This window comes from Scophthalmus maximus, chromosome 21 (genome assembly GCF_022379125.1).
Source record: "Scophthalmus maximus strain ysfricsl-2021 chromosome 21, ASM2237912v1, whole genome shotgun sequence".
NCBI lineage: Eukaryota > Metazoa > Chordata > Actinopteri > Pleuronectiformes > Scophthalmidae > Scophthalmus > Scophthalmus maximus.
Window position 1 is genome coordinate 10,682,773 of NC_061535.1, and position 18,082 is coordinate 10,700,854.

Sequence of the window (18,082 nt, forward strand, 5' to 3'; positions counted from 1 at the left end):
CACTTATCTTATTCCCATGCTGCACCTTACCCCGTTTTGCTGCTGCAATGATCCAATTTCCCCACAGGGATCAATAAAGTTTCATCTCTCTTATCGAGGTATCAAGAGGTTCCAGTTATCCGGGCGGCTGTCTCATAGTGAAGGACACGAGTTCTCAAAAGGGAACTGTAATATCTGTTCGATCACTTCAAGTAGGAAGGATAAATGAGATGCAAGTCTGCCCCAATGCTGTTCCATCACCATGATATGTGAAAGTTCCATTATTCCCTCCTTTCAGGAGATTAGTACAGCAGTCGTTTTGAATTAATAGCCTCTTCAGTTACTTCACAAACACCCAGTATTTTTACTGTGGGCATGATGTACAATATGTCAGTGCTTACATAAGGCTGATAATTGGCAGCAGAGAACATGGACACTTCAGGTTATTACTCATCTTCCCAATTATCTGACGGTTTACTCTCACCTAAACAGAACAGAAGGTAAACACGCGTATTCTCAAAATTGTCAGGGCCACACTGTTCCATTTCCTGCCTGAATGAGCCAATAGAAGAAAAGTCCTCCTGTTCTGTCTTCTCCCTTTTCACGGATACAGTGTTCGGATCAGGAAAGTTTCACTAGGTGCATTTGTAGGTGTGTGTTGAGTGTATAGGAGAGTATATATATATATATATATATATATATATATATATATATATATAGCCATGGCCAATCATAGTCTACACAGTAGCTGGTCTGAACATCATCAACCACATGTAAACAAGAAGAAATGTAATTGGTCTCAGCATGGTACTGTTGGTATAGCTGCTTGAAACGTAGAAAAAACAACAACCACAACATTACATTTGAACACAGCATCACAGCTTCTCTACGAGGTGCCTGTGTCCTGTCAGTTTACCAAGAAACATAAGTGGTGTTAACGAGTCAGTCAAGCTTCAATTTGCAGATTTGCACAAAAACCAAATGGGACTTTAGGGGGTTGATTTCCAGTTGTGGAGGTAACATGTATTTTTTCTGTTTTTTTCCACCCTAGAGGCAGAGATGCAGAAATAGAGCGTGGATGAATAGACGAGAGTGGACAACCGGAGGGGGGGACGGTGATAAATGAGCTGACAAATGTTGTTTGTGTAAGATCATGATAGCCGTGAGAGGGCTATAATCCACAGTGGCGAGCTGAGCCAGAGGGCCGCATGCGCTGGGAGGAAAGCAGACAGAAAACACAGGTGTGTGTGTGTGTGTGTGTGTGTGTGTGTGTGTGTGAGAAAGAGAGAGAGCAAGAAAGGGGGGATGAGAAAGGAAAAAGCTGGGTACAGAGAGCGGGACAGCTAATCCATATCATCAGTAGGATGGTTAAAAGACAACGCGCCTTCATTGTACCAGCGTTGAAACGGATGTCATCCCATACACATTCAAACAAAGCCTGTTTTGATTAAAAGTGTATCATCAATTGTACCTCAACACATTTTTGCAGAGATGTTAGCAGGGGGCAGATGTATTCTCTACCAGGATTAGCTGTCATGTTCGTTTATGATAAGGATCGGCCTTTTATTTTTCCATTACAACCCCGAGCTGGAGAGCCAAAGAAGGAGTGGATGTCCTCGCTCTGCTGTGGTGATGACGAGTATAGAGATGGCGTATCGGCGGGCTCAAGCTAAACAAATGTCAGCCCACCCACTCTGCTGTAATTGTGGAAATATTTGTCCTGCCTCCCTCTTGGCCATCAGACCACTACTCCAATGAACACCACTTGTCCAGTCATAGCTTAGCAGTTAACTAAGTACTCTGCAAGGCTGCCAAGCTTTGAATCCTTCACAAGTTGAAGACGTGCATGCTTATAGTAAGATAGATATTGGGTATACATAGGGTCAGGAGTGGTTTTACTCTTTCCGTCATGATAACTTCATAATGAAATGATATTATTACAACATAAAAGTAGTGTAGTGTTGCCTGATTGGGGTACACACAGCTGGCATGCTGGGTATGCATCAAGTTTTATCCGTTTTTGGAAATCTCTCCTGCTCTGGTACTGATTGTCATCTTTTCACCAGCTACAGCAGTACCTGGAGACCTCCTTCAGATAAAACCCAATTTCTTGAAAAAAACAGTTGAAATAATTCAGTGTTGAATACCCTTTACAAGGTAGTCTTTGACAGGGCTCTTTCTCAAAGGTCAGGCTGAGACACGGCTGAGATAAAAATACACTGTTAATTAGCTAAGACGGCCTAAGAGCAATTGATAGAATTGACTGGCGCCAGTCATTTCAACCAGCAACATCGACAGGCTTTGGCTGCCTTCACAGAAAGCCTTAACAGCTCCAATCAACGACGTCATAGGGGTTCAAGCCCATTTTCCCCCCACATGTCTGCGCTTTCCGCCCAGTTTGAACAGTTTAAGACCGTCGGTAAATAACAGCGCTGCTCTTTCACGCATCCATCCTCCTCAGCAACAGGTGTCGAGAGCATCTCCATTACTGCAAATTAGAATGTGGCATTTAGAAAAGTGAGTGTGCTCCACGTGTCTGTCGGAGCTCTTTCAACCGTTTCTTTGATGTCGGTTGATATTTAGAAGCTCAGCTAGAGATTGTGTTTGGGCAATAACCAAAGAGAAAGAGGCATCATCTGGATCATGATAAGGTTTCCTACCAATTACAGTTGGAGTAAATCTTTATGGAAATTACTCATTTTGCTGTTTGCTAGGAGACATTGGGATGTGTTAAATAGGGGAAAGCGCAAACAGTCTGCCTTATTGCAGAAATGGCTCAAGGCAAACACACACACACACTGATACTATGGAACTGGAATTGTGTGTTTCTTCCCAGCGCCCGGCTTGAGCCTTATCTACTTTGTCAGCCGAAACGGTTTAAGCAGTTCAACCTATCAGCTGCCTCTTTTTAACACTAAATTGCAAGTTCTTGATAATCCTAAATCCTTTGATCAAAGTTTTGGTTTCATAATGCTGATAGATATTCTACTCTTGTGGACAGGCTAAGTGGTAGTTGTGGGGTTTGCACCAGGGTTGTCAGACACAGCGCAGAGAGATGATCAGCAGCAAATGCACACTGATTTGCAGAGGAGGGTCGTGCTTATCGTGGCTGTGGTTTGTGGCTGAACTGCCATCATTTGATCGGCCCTGAAAGGAAAACAACCCGTGTCTGATTCGAGACACAGCAGGACAGCTTTAAACAAATGTCCCTTTTCGGCCTAAATGTCACATCTCCATGTTTTCTAATAAGGTCACACTATCATTTGTGACATTAAAGCGGTAGTCCAACAAGTTAACACTGCACTTCCAGATAAACATGACAAAGTGAAGCAGAGGTAAAGTTATCTGGACTTTTAGTCGACGATTCTTATCACACTGATGTACATTCAAGTGTTCATATTCCTGATTGACAGCTGAGACTGACTCGCGGTTGGTCGCGCACGTGTATTGGCAGAACCTCACCAAGGCACCACACTACGATCACTACTGCACAGACTCTGGCTCCGAATGGCGTTAAGAGCGCAAGATGGCGGCAACGGTATCCAGTTTCATTTTTGTACACTATGAGATGGTGTCGTCCATCTATATATACACAATCAATGCATTATTCTTTTGGCAACAACAAGCCAAGATTTGCCCTTGTGTGAGAAATATCACAATGTGATTGACAGATTATTTTGAAATGTACAATGCCAACACCTGGCCAGCAAACCCACTTTGCGCACAAAATGTCAATCCCACAAATTGCTGCTTCCAAGATAATTGATTTTGCAAACCCTGTGACCTTTGCTTTGACAACATGAGAATAATCTTTTAGATTTCATTTTTGTGTCATATGCATAGCATATATAAAAACATTTCCTCAAAACCATGGTTAGTGTGTCAGCCAATCCCAATGTCATTTGTCTGACTTTTTATTATATCATGTTAGCTTTATTTTGACAGGATGCGAAATTAGTCTGTCCCCAGGGTGATACACGTGGCAACATAATGAGGTGCCAAGGTGTTTAGCACCGACTGAGCATAAGCAGGTAGAAATTAATTCATCAGCTGACAGGAAGGAGCACAGTACAATTAGTTTTATGCCTGGACTGATCCGCTTGAAGGCTGGATGCTGAGGGTTTACAGCCAAGTCCAAACAGTCCACGTGTAATTTATGCCCCAGTGTTGACCCCTATCAGCATTGCGAGACCCACTTACGTCCTGGCAGCCAGCACAAGCTAATTCAAACACAGATACCATATATTGTCTCCCAGCAAATAAATGGCTTTAAAGCCATTAGGAAAAGAAAAAGAAAACAGGCAACTTATCGACTGATAAATGTGGAATATTTTGATTTGTTTAAGTGCTTACGTTTCTTTTTTGTGTGACTGAAATATAATTATGGACGTCTAATTGGCCATTGTAAATATGAAAATCATTGGCTGAGATTTTCATTATCATGCAGAGTAGTTTATTGTTACCAAGTATATAGTGTTACATAAGCAGAAAAAACCAACAATAGACTCATTAAAGTAAATTGCAGTGTGTAAGCTTGGGAGCTTGCTCCGCTGTGAATCAGCCTCAACCAAGTCTTCCAGCTGCTATACTTAAAGAATACAGCTTCTAGCCTCGGTGTCAGAAGAGAAGTGGAACAGAAGTGGGTTCATTTACTGATTGACAGCTGTGAGCTCCCACCCCTGACTTTGTCCTCCTCTCTTTGCTACACATGGTTCTGCACCAAAGCCACGACTGGACAGTTGATAGATTTCCATTTTTTCATGGATGATGCATGGAGCGAAGTGAAGGCATATTATACTGAGTGACAGCGAAATGAGTTGTGGAAGGAGCAGAAGCTGGCACATGAACATCATTTTTCTGTGAACAAAGCAACACTTCCACAAAAGCACAACAACATTCATTTACCTCAAGGACAAAGGTTTTGTCTTCCTCCCCATTGCTTCTACTCTGTTTAACCATTTGAGCTTTGTTCTAACACAGCTTGCCTGTCTTGTTAAAAATCCCAAGGATTTCTGATGCCTTTGGCTGGTTCCGTCGGTCACGTGACCTCGAAAGCCAATATGTCCCAAGAGTGTCTCCCCAGTGCACAATGCAGTACCCACAATTCCCTGTCACATTTCAGTCTGTTGACAAAAAGGTTCAGGGCCCTTGAGGCTTATCCCCGGATCGGTGAAAACACCAATGACATTAAGTAAAGGACATTTTAGAAAAAAGAAAGGAAAAATAACCACGGACATGAGTGGATACAGTATGGTGAATGATGGCGAGGCAATCCCTCTTGATATCTACTAAGGGAAAGCAGGAATGAAGGGGAACATTTTGCAGTACAATGTGCTTTTCATCGCCCTGAGAAAACCAGGGTTAAACTGTGATCAGAACGACAGGAGGGTCCACTAGATCAGCAGTGACTGGTGTTATAACACATAGAAGCCTCTACTTGTTGCCTATAAACTGGCAGTGTCAGCCAATAATGATACACTGCAAATGTAACTGCCCCAACTACCTTCCTTTTACACAGGGCCTTCATCGGGGAGATTCACAGAATGTTTCTACAAGATTGTGGAATCTGTATCCGTTATCTAGAGCGAGGCTGCTTCCCAATTTGCTGATTTGGATCTTGCTTTCCTCACTCACACTTCCTGCTCCTGTCTCAGCTCCTCCCTGCAGGGATGTAAGAGGAATATGTGAGGCAGACACTAGAGAATGGTAAATTTGAATTCACAAAGCACACGTGCATTCACTGCAGTGTCATGATGCACTGCATCTCAACGGTTAAGGTGTAGAAAATAAGTAACAGTAAAAGTGTAAAAGGAAAACAAGAACAGGGCAGGAGCCCACAGGCAAACAGCCTAGGGGCTGAAGATCCAATGGGGACGTCATTGACCCCCCCCCCCCCCAAAATTCTGGAAAGAAGAAATAAATAACATTCTCCAGGTTAGTCAGCCAATGCTGTCTAGACACAGCCATGTCCTTTAATGTGTACGGAGACAGTTGACTGGTGTTGAGGTGGCCGACTGAAGGGGATGGTGTAAAGGGAATACATTATCATGGGTTGGAGATAAACACAGGCTAAAGGCTAATTGTGGGTTATGACAGTTTCCTTATTTGCATATAGAGCGAGAAGTAAGAGCTGATAACAAGTGGTCACTTGAGACGCATCCGAATGCCAAGAGTCAACTGACATACTTGGAGCTGTCCACTTGTGATTAAATCATCCAAGATGCATGTCATTGCCAGGTATGGAGGCACCTTTGTCTTACTCAACCGAGTCTATTGCACTCAGGCTGTGCATTTCCTTCCCTCAGTGCTAATTCGTTACGTTCTTCATGCTGAATTGTACCATGGTCTTATAACTTCCAGTGTTTTTTGTTTCATACCCCTGTCCTGCCAGACCAGGGATGTTGTGGCGGTCCATCCAGTAGTTCCTGATATAATTCAGCCTTGACAAAGTGGTTGATTTTATCCACACAATGTTGCCATCCATATAGGGAATTTTAGAGAATGGTCAAAAGAAACATTTAACCACACAGAACCCATTTTGAGCTTGAATTTTAATTTTTTATTAAGTTAAAATAAATTGCTCACCACAGGGCCGATAGTCTTCAAAAATCAAGGCGTCTTCCAAGTTTATAGCATCGGCTGGCCTCTTTCATATGGCGCTTGTTCTGTTCTGAATTCTCAATGTTTTGCATTGTGCCTCCCAGCCAAGCTTATGTTTTATTTTGCTGCCAAACAAAAAACAAATGCCACAATACCTTCCAGAGACTGATATGAATTATGAATACAATGCATGTTAATGTAACATTTTCACAGGTCACATGAATGTTTAAATTTCAAATCATTTCACTTGTGCTTCCACATATATTACGCAGTATGGTACACTATTAATCATTGTGGATTATGTGAAAATGAATGATACCGTGTTGTCTCCTTGTATGGCAGCAATCATACAGCACGAGTTTCCTCGCCACCCGTATTACTACAGTTGAATGGCAAGCCCACTGCCACCATCAATAACATAATAGTTTGGCCTCAGATAAAAATGATGAATGCACTGGCATTCCTTTAGACCCTGATTCAGCGGCCATTTATTTTAATATTTCAGCAACTACCGGGGCGCTATCGTTAATCACTGTTAGACTGCAGATAGGCAGGGAGGAATCACAGAGAGCCGAGATGGGGTGATGGACGAGGAGGAGAAGAAGGACGGAGGAGGAGGAAGAGGAATGGGTTCGGGGAATGCCACTTCTCATTGGGAAAGCTGTTGCTCATCTGTCGTGGGCTCATTGGGGCATGGCTAAAGGCTCCCGTTCAGTCAAACTCCTCTCCTGTACGCATGACATTTCAATTACACAGGGCTGCTTTCATAGCTCTCTCCACAGCCAGATAAGCCAAGACACCAAATGCCACACACTGCATGGACACACGCATACACACACACAAAGAAGCACATGCCCTTCAGGGCTTGTTTGAGCGGACGTCATTCTGGCTTGTGACAGGTGACTGTACTGTACGGAAACATTACCACACAGCTGCCTAAAATAGATACTGAATGATGACCTGATTCATTTGAATCACTTGCTCTGTGCAGTAGACTATATGGAATGTAGGATGATAAGACAGCTAAACTAATAATAGGTATGAAAAAATGAAACGTGGGGGGGAAGCGTTGATTTCAACATAATGAGGCTTTGGACAAGACAGATTATATTGGTGGGTTGAAGTTCAGACACGTTGGGAGTTGAGAATAGTGTGTGACTGGGTCGATCCAATTAAAAAAAAATATCTGCTGGTCTTACAAAAGCAATAATGCATGATGGTTTAAAGATATAGGTAAATAATGGACGAGGGGGAGGTGGAGGCTTAATATGCTGCAGCGTGACGCCACCCAGCTCTGTGAAAACATCCAGCATGCCCACTAGGCACAAAGAACAATGAAAAAATAATAATCACCTTACTCATTTACAAGCACTATAGTCCTAGTCCTTGTTAAGATAATTATCTTTTTCAAGGCTTTCGATAATTTTGAGCATATTTCCACAGTGAATATTCAGTTCACATGCTGTCTGGGATGACTTAATGAGACAAGGCGTGGGACAGTGTCATAGGTCGCGCAAGCTTTTCATTGGTCAGAACCAAATCTGCCTGAGTCATTTCTAGTGCTACAGCGATGAAACTATACCCCATGAGACAAACACACAAGTGCGTCACAAATATAATGGTGTTGACGTCTCGGTTTTTCAAGACATTGATTAAACATGACAGACATGGCCTCCTGCTGACAATGTGTTAAGTTGCAATTATGTGAGTGAAATAATGATACCTTTTGTAAATAGATTGATCCGTGCTTGATGGCCAGCATTTAGTTGTATTTGCTGGCCAAAGCTATCATTGGAAAATGTACATTATTCGAATAAGCTGAAATTTAAAATCATAATTACAACAAAACTAACCAATAATTTTGCATTTTTAAAGTAATTTAAATGTGACCCAGATTTCCAGATTTCCATATCAAACAGACGTTTGCTACTCTTTTCATGCAGTCCTGGAGAGTATGATTCAATATGTTATAATATCATGGCAAGGTAATCTGTCTGTTTAATTACAATCTCAAGTCGCTCATATGGTGCAAAGTACTATATGAAACTTAAGAGTTAAAGTAGATTCATCTCTCCATTCACTTAATGGGCAGTCTGTTATCAGAAAGACTCAGTAAATAGTGTCTGACCCTCCTCATATCCTCTGCTCCCATTCGAGCTTCAACCATCTGCTATGAGATTCAGGACTTCTCAGTGTAACTGAAATGAAAATAAGTACTGATTCATATCGAGGGCAGTTAAACCTCTCAACACCAAGAGGTAGACGGTGTTGATGGCCACAGGAGTTGCTACTGACACACACTTACATTTAGACTACTTAGCAATACATTTACGGCACTTTTACATGTTGATGGAGATTCATTGGCTTGTAAATTAGAATGGGTTGACGTATTGATATTTCAAGAAGGCCGATGAAGCAAAGACGCCAAATCGAGAGATATGCTTACAAGATCCTTACAAAATTTATGGAACACTGCAAAAGCAAATTCAGTTGATTGACAGTTACGGACAACACACATCGTAGGAAAACACTACAGTGCTTTAAATAAAATAAAATAAAAAAACATTTTTAGCAATGTCTAGACATGTAGTTCGTGTCAAAATGTTTTTGTGCTGCTATTTAAAAGACAATGTTCAGGTCCCTGCTCTTCGGTCTGGTTCGACAGGATGACTAATCTCAGACAGGACTTGAAACTATTTTAAAGCTTGTGAAAATTATGTTTTGATCTTGGGTATGCACATCATTCCCTTGATATTCTTGACAAAGAGCCTTCAAAGCATCGCCAGTGGCCGCCTCATGATCTCCCAGGACAATGTAATCTCCTGTGAGATGCAATCAGGCTGAAGACGCACTCGGCTCCATCAAAAGATCCAGTTGGTAATCAGGGTCCTGAGGCATCTATGTGACAATAGGCATTGAGATTACACTTCAACCTTACACATGAGTTGCTTGTCATCCCTCTAGAGCTCCTGAGTACTCACTCCATATTATTTTTCATAAAGTAAACAAACTTGAAGTGACAAAAGACATTAGTCTTCTGGCCCCCACACACTTATTGTGAGGAGGAACTCCGATGCGAAAAAGTGAGACAGCTGACTTATGTCCAGACAAGCAAAGTGAGACTGAGCATAGCAATAACTCCTTGGGTCTAAGTGTGTATTAAGGACATCAATATGTTCCCATTATTATAGCTGTGTACTCCAGCACATGGGCTTCGAAATTAAGAGGTGAGGATGAAAAGTTAATTTCAGCTTTAAGGGTGGGGAGAAGAATTCACAACAATATTGTGTTAAATTGATGTGACTGTTGGTCTTTTTACGCAACACATCTCAGGACAACGTAGCGAGACACTGGGCTTAATTCACGAATACTGCTTTTTTTCTTTTCTTTTTTAAATTTGTGAAAATGGAAATAGAGAAATATGAGGAAAGGAAGGATCCCATTAAATGTTCTCAGTTTGCAAAGGCTTACAGGCAAACATCAAATATGTGCAACGATCACAAATCACGCTCAGCGGTGCTAAACAAAGAAAAAATCAATTTAAAGTAACAACACACAAATCATTGTATTGTTTTGTCAGTGCTGAATTCATCATTCAAACATCCACAGTGTGGGTTGGAAAAAAGTATGTGAATCCCCACTCTAACATCGATGAAAGCTAATTGGAGACACGAGTACTCAAACCTGGAGTCCGGTCATTGAAACCAGATTGACTATGTGTGTTAGAGCTTCTTTGATTTATAGAACATTAAAAAAAAAAACACTTACAAACATTTTGAGTTTGCAAGAAGCTGATGCAAACCTTGCCTCAGAAAAATACATCTCTGAAGACTTATGATGAAGAATTGCTGATTTGCATGAAGCTGGAAACGATAACAATGACATTACAAGAGTTTAGATATTCATCAGTCCACAGCTTGACAAACTGTCCATGAAGGGAGTTGATTTATTGTCGTGGCCATCCTCTCTCTAGAATGCAGAATGATATGTGTGGTAAAAAAAAGAAAAGAAGAGAAGCCCGAATAACAGCAGGATTAAAAGGAATCGCTGAAGTTGCTCAACATCTCTGTTCATGAGTCTACAACATACAAATCACGGCGCAACACCACATAGGAAGCAGGAAAAAGAAAACCTTTTCACCACTGGCCTGAAGTTTGCCAGAGAGCAGCAAACTAAGGATTTGTCTGGGAAGAACACGCAGATTGACGTATGGCGTAAAAAGGGCATCGCATACCAACATGAACCGATCAAACCGTAGGTCAAGTATAGTGACGAATGTAGTGATGAAATGTTTAAGAAATGCATTCAGCGTGGGTGTTGCATCTCTCAGTGGATTTCCAGGACTAGACTGAAAACAGTGTAGTAACAGAGTTGGCAACACTTCAGTTGCCAATTTTATAACTAAAGTGTTTCCATCCAAAACCCACACATGCAAGATATTTTAGAGAAACTAATGCACCAGGGGTTGTGCCCGTTTCGGATTGAGCGTTGGGTTCACCAGTGGTTACACACCAGCCATGCCATTCATCTGATGAGTCATTCATTTCTAATCCAGATATATCTGGTGTACAACTACTGCCACAAGCTTTTGACAGTAAACTGTTAATCCTGCTCAGAGGTTCACTCCACAGAATGTTCCCGAATTCTTCATCCTCATATACATAAATCCCCAACTCAACAGCTACTGTACAGACGACAGCACACTGTCGTCGCAATGCTGCAATATTCAGGGGTCATTTTCCCTCTGAATTTATAGAGGATCTCAAGGATTTGCTTGTTGGCTGTCGCACACTTTTCAGGCCACAAGAGTCGAGCATACATTTCATGACATTTATCGAGTGGAAGTCACACAATGAGATTCATTATCCTCTCGAAATATAAGTATGCAGGTTACAGCCAATAATTCATGAAACCAAGAGGTGTTTTTATACTGTGACGGTATTGTTTCAATGCTCCCGGTTTGCTTATACATAAAATAAATGCATGTGTACTACATGTTGTATCACATTTTATAGAAATTTTAAGAACGAGGAGATTAAACTAATTACAAAAGTCAGTTGTACTGGATATTTGTAGTATTGTTACGACATGAGTCATTCAATATTGCTGGAATTCAAAGAGTTAAAGTGAATTACATAATTAGAATTTGTTGCCCAGTAGTTCTGCATTTAATTTAGTAATGGGTATAGGTTCTCCTAAAAGTAACTTTTTAGACTACATTTAAAATGTAATGCGTAATAAAAAATGAAATAGCATAGCATGTAATGGCAAATTCAAGAACTGATCAAGTGATTTAACTTCCCTGTCAAACTTCCAATTCAAAATCAAACTGATGGAGTAGGTTTTGCCTGTTATTGCTGTGATGGAGTTTGTGAAATTTCTGACCTGAATGTTTTGCTTATCAGTCTTTTTAGTTTTTTGCTGACTACAGCAGAGTCTACATTTGGATGTGATAGACCAGCGTATTACGTGTTGTCCGTCTGCCACACACACCTTTATCGTGCTTTCTCGTGCAACGTGATGGATTTCTGTTGTCAAAATACTGTATGTATATTGTCAGCAATATAAAGAAGTGACTGGCTGAACATTTTTCACACAACATCTTGCCCAAGCGTTGGTCCTGTGAAGGATATTAAGTCATTCAGCATCAAGTCGTTGGAATGCAGTTAAAGTCCAGTTGGAAGCCTTATCAGATTTCGTCAAAGTCCTGTTCAAGTCCTTTGACACAAGTCCACACCTCTGGACATAGGTTAGAGTAAAAGGGGAAGCCCATATTCTTAACTGCCACAAAAATGGTACTGGACACTTGGAAATTTGAGGTTCATTGTTAGTCTCATCCTGCAGAGGATCAAACTTCAATCACATGGTCAGAGCAGACAAAGGCTTCAAGCTTCACTGTCTGAGGAAATTTTACTCTCTAATGTTGGCAGCTAGCAGTGAAGATCAGTTGGTCGGATTTTTCTTTCATTATAATTATAATTTTCCAAAAAAGGGGAAAAAAACCCGGCAGAAGAGTTCTTCTATCCTGACCTCCTCCTCAAAGGAGACTGGAGCAGCTACGCTCGCTCCCGACTTCTCTTTATCCCCTCCGTCAGTCTTTGACCACAACCACATGCTGTTGGTGGGAAGATATTAAATGCAAGATAAAGCAGAGTGACGAATGCTGTCACTGAGCCTAGAGGCCCTATGAAAATGACTGATTGACTTTCATCATATGGACGAACTCCCTTCGCTGCTCTGAAATGCTCAGTAAACTCTAAACTTTTGATGTGAGAATGTGACAGTATAAAATGGGGTCGGAGCTGAGAAAACAGAGTGGACGGCTCTTGTGCCGGCATGACGGAATCATTATCCTGCCGGCCCGGGGCTAGTCTGAATAAATTAAGGTAGTTGTGAACAGTGCTTCAGCCAGGTGATGATTGAGCCATTTTTGACACCGTTTGTGTACAGGCAGAGTTTAGACTTTGACTTTGGCCCTTTTTTCTTCTTCTTAGTTTTTCCTCAAATAAATCATAGGTTTTTGTGTGTGCAAAAAATTAAATCTTTTTTTAAGATAGTTCTCAGAGTGCATACAATGTAGTTCTAGTCTACAACATGCATATTATTTTAACTGTCATGAAGTGACATAAAACCTGTCCTGTCAAGTATGATGTAAGGATTGTGAATATGACATTTCATCTGTCAAATAAATATGTACTGTAGAAGGAGAAGGAGTGGAAATGTCCCATATATATGCAAATTAAAACTGAAACAGATTTCCCACTGATGATTGACCCTTGGATTTCTGACATAAAGAGGGAAATCTGTTGTATAATATCCGTTTCTGAATCCACCCTGGCTGCTTGTGTCATCCACATGAGACACCGCATGTTTAGCAGAGCACAAATGCGAGCGCGGGACAGGGTGTTTCAAAGTCATGTATCCCCTTTTGGCATGCCAGAGGAGTCAGAGACCCCTTCAGGCTTTGAAGTCACACCATACATAAATTACAGGATGGGATTAGAAGATGATCTGGAAGTCAGCTCAAAAAGTCACACTTCGCTGCAGTAACAAATAATACAGCCCATTTTCCCAATTGCGCTCTATGCAATTGACTGCAGTTATATTGTATCACTGTTAGCAAACGAGCACATATCCCGAGATATATTCCAGGATATTCCAGGCCTTAACGCGGAAAATTGCATAGGTGATAGAAAAAGCTATTCCAAGTATGCGCGTCCCTGCCCCATCCTATTAGGGCCCCTATCACTCCACTTCTGCTTTGAGTGACATTCAATTTTAAGTATGAGTGATATGTTGGAAAGAGACACTCACAGGTGAGGATGAGGTGAAATAATAAAAATTGCAACTCTGGGATTCGCTCTTCTCCACCGTCAACTCATGTTACCGTTCTCCATCACCAGCCAGATACCGATAATGTTTTTGTGTCATTATAGATTTGTAGCCCAACAATGTTCCCATGTTCCATATCAACCCCAAAAGAGCTTTTCCCATCATGATAATTGAAAAGTAACAGCTGTAACATGAATGAATGATTTTTTGATAAACTTTCTTTTTTTTACTTTCAGAAAATCCTGTCAGTTATATCTAAAGTCTAGAGGCTGTAAATGATGATCTCCCATTCATTCGCATGGGGAACCAAACGGAGAGAATTACTAATTACCTGACTAATTACATTTGCCACCATTGCAAAGAGCTGCACCCACTACAATTAGGGGTATAGTGCAAATATTTGTCCTCATATATTTCAATCCACAATGGGCCGCCTTGCTCTTTTATTACATCCATATTCCACAACTGTGACAATAACTCCGCAGGTGAACGCATTCATCTACAGTGGTCATGGGGGGTAATTAGTAATCAAGTGTTCATAATACATTTAAGAGAATGTTAACTGTGATGTTTTGCAACTTCATACATTATTTCTATCATGATTATCTTAGTAAAGTCGAAACACTGAAATAATTGTACAGCACTGATGCATTTCAAAATAAAAAGCATAAAAAAATATCAATTAAGAAAAAACAAATAAAGCTTTGGTACTAAACCTAAAAAAAAAAAATGGGAATCTGAAATCATGCTAAAAACTGATCTAAGAACTGATTGTTATTTAACGTGACTGTATCAAAGTCACGTTTGATACAGTCACGTTAAATAACAATCTTTGTCAATGTTTTTGAACACAAAGTTGTCACTGATCATGGAAAATGATCATATTACAGAAGTTATTATTCCATCACCTTTATGTTGGCACAATTTTCCTCAATAGATGCTCCCCTCCTGATTTTCTTTCCCAGACTGTACTGCGAGAGAAGACTAATCCTTGAGCACCTATCAGAGTGTTCCAATTGTGGTAAAGATATAACATAATCTGGAGGGAAAAAAAGGATATATATAATTTATTCATGCAATAATAATAGTTTAATTGTAATGCTTACAAAAACAAACTCTGTTAGAGCTATCTAAACTCTAAACATTCTCCCCATGCTAATGTACTTAGTTCCCTTTATCCCCATATCTGCAACATCCCTGAATACAACAATGCTGCTGGGAGCAGCTAGTCTTCAATTGCTTTATCTAGAAATAGTGGATGCATTTCAGCCAGCAGACAATCATACACACTTGTGGTGGCTTGAATACACACCATTTCATATCCAATTACCAAAACAGACCTAAAAAGAAGAGTAAATACCAGTTATTCTTGTCACATGTTCAAGATGCCAGCTGGACCAATCAATCCACCTAATATAGCACAATCATCACGTGTAAAATGTAACTTGTTCAATACTTTGGTTTAAAAGCTCCAGGTTCATTAACTCAAAGTAATGCTGTGCTTGAGTGTAATCTCACAGCACCGCATGGCTGTAGACTCTTAGTCTTGTGAATGAATGTTGATGCGAATTGTGGATACGTGAACGGTTTTCCAACAGGAACATGGTTTGCTCAAGGACTGCACAGGAAGCACAACTAATCTCAGTCCTCTCCATTCAGTTGTGCGGCATCCAACATTAGAAAAAAACGTTCATATTGGCAAACTGCTACAGGTTTCAAACTAACTTGATAAAGACGTGTTCACAGAAGTTCCCGTAGACATTTTTATAGCACTGTGGATTTTGTCCTTAACCTGTGTGCTTATGTGGCTTAACCTGCTAAATTCAGCTTGTGTGCAACTTCTCAAGTCAAAATGTGGTTTGTTCTGCAGTGATGTTTTGGGTTCAGATCAAGTTTATACGTGCACAGGATCAGATGTTCCGATGTGAGAAAAAGGTTTTTGTGTTATTACCATCATTCAATTCTGGGAATGTGACAGTTTAGTTAAAGCATTTGATGGGCAAACTGCCAAACATTGGCTTGGAATGTGATGACAGCAAGCTAGGTGTTGCTGTCAATGTGAGTTTCTGTCTGTGATAAACTAATTAAATAAAGTACAAACTGGAATATGTTTACAGACAGTCTACACTTTTGGAGGAGGCAGGAGAGAATCTGAAATGACATTTACAACAGTGAGCCTCCCTTCTGCCTGCCCGTCTCTCTGACCTAAAATAAATTGCCGACCGGTAAAAAGGAAAATGCATTATTACAGAGTTCAGCACAAATAATTGGTGGTGGCATCCAACTAGGGGCTATTTTCTCGGCCTGGCCCTCTCTTCATATATCTGTGACTAACTCATTGAGACAAGACATCTCCTGTCATGCATATTCACTGGGCATCAATCTCAACAATCCTCTCACTCTAAGGCTCTTTCTCCCTCTGCTCTGAGAAATACGGCTTTGTCAATACCAATGAGAGAAAACTCTGGAAATCCTCAGGGGGGTGCTTCATGCGTTTTAAGCTTCCCCTTTTCCTCTCTGCCCTTCACTCCCCATTTTCACTACAAATTCCATTAAACATTTTGAAAATTTGATGTTTGGTTTAGGCATCTAGGGAATTAAGTTTAGACAGAAGTAAAACTTAACGACTCAAATGGTCTGAGGTTACGTTTGAGTGAACAGTTGTCTGCTGAACGTCAGCTGAATGCAGCACCTTCCCCCTGTGTATCCACATGTTGCACATTGTTAAGAATGTATAGGCTTGATTTATATATTGCAACAGTAAGCATTTCAACTGCTGTTTCAGCTGCTGCTCTCACAAATGCTGATTCTTAATTATACATTTAGCTATTAGCTGCATTTTAATTCAAACCTGAAAGCAGGTCTCTAGTCACCCTGTGCGCAACTGAAATGTTGCTACTTTACAGAACAATGTGACAAATTGCTTAATTGCAGAAATCACAGGTTTACATCCCTCAACTCATTCACCCGTAATAGTGAACACACAAGAAAACTGAGGATTTATATTCATGCGTATTCAACATACGTCACAAATGCATAACTCTGACACCTTTTCTAAATGGCCTTCAATATAGTTGGGTCTCTGAACTTTCTTGAATCATCGATACGATATATCTACAACACTGATTTATCAGCCGAGCTCTAGATGCAATCACCTAAATGCATCACCCAGGAAACGAAGAGAGAGAGACTCCCGGAGCAGCTTAGTGCGTGGAGCCTTCAGACTAAATCTGTTCATTGATTGTTCATCCCATCTGATGGGACAGTAAAATGAGTGGCCACAGGGAACATGGGCCATTGTGCAATATTACAACTCACAGCTCCTAGTTTCTGTACGACTGCAACAGCAAGAGATTTAACTGCTGGCTGGATTATGTTCCGAGGCAGAATATATATATTTTTTAATACATGCTACAAAAGTGCTGCATTTATGAACAGCAACAGAGGGATTAGTAGGTGGTTTGGGTAGATATCAGGTTTAACAAAGGGCTCAACTGTCCCACCAGATACCAGGGTTTGCATCCAGTGTCCCGTCTGTGGTTAAATCAGGCAACAAAAATCACTTTGGTGAAGATCATGGCTTTTGTTAAATGTAAACAAGCATGTATATGGGGTTTTTTCTCCAGTATATCAAACCACAACATTTCTGTAGCCTAATTCTAACCAAACGCTTAACATAAGGATTAAAAAAGTTTAATAGGGCTGTAGTCAATACAAGGGGATATACTACAGCAAGATTGGATATTTTCTTTAATCTTCCACATCAACATACTTCCCACTTCCCAAACATGTCAAATTATGTGTTCTTGTTATGTTGATCATTATAGAGTGAGGGTATAATGTCCAATGAATGAATAACCTTCAGCATTTTCCTCGCATGCATTTGGAAGAAATGCTTGAGAGTGAAGTTGCCCATTAGACAAGTTGAAAGCACCTTAAGCAGCTTTTCCACTTGTAGCAGCCATTAGCAGTGGGCGGTAGGACGATTCCCATGCTCTTCAAGGAGCTTTTCACTCACCATATGTGCTGAATGACCCATGGTGATCCATCGCCCTTCTTCTCCATTAGAAACACCCGTGGATTACTGCACCCGGGGCCCTTACTGAAAAGACGTATGCAAAATAGTTAGCTTAGGATTGCCGTATGTGTAGAATATGCATAACCATGCACC

The 18,082-nt window shown here is 40.7% G+C and overlaps 1 long non-coding RNA gene across 2 annotated transcripts in view; it reads right to left on the minus strand.

The window, feature by feature from the left end:
- Positions 1–18,082, minus strand: part of LOC118291366 — a 131,397-nt gene that overhangs the window by 111,805 nt on the left and 1,510 nt on the right. The window contains exons 2-3 of one of the 2 annotated variants that reach the window (XR_007030293.1): positions 17,930–18,013; positions 4,470–5,640 (exon numbers count right to left, since the gene is read on the minus strand). This is a non-coding gene — a long non-coding RNA (uncharacterized LOC118291366). Of the gene's footprint in view, positions 1–4,469; positions 5,641–17,929; positions 18,014–18,082 lie in introns of those variants that run through there. The other variant, XR_004786635.2, reaches the window with a different exon arrangement.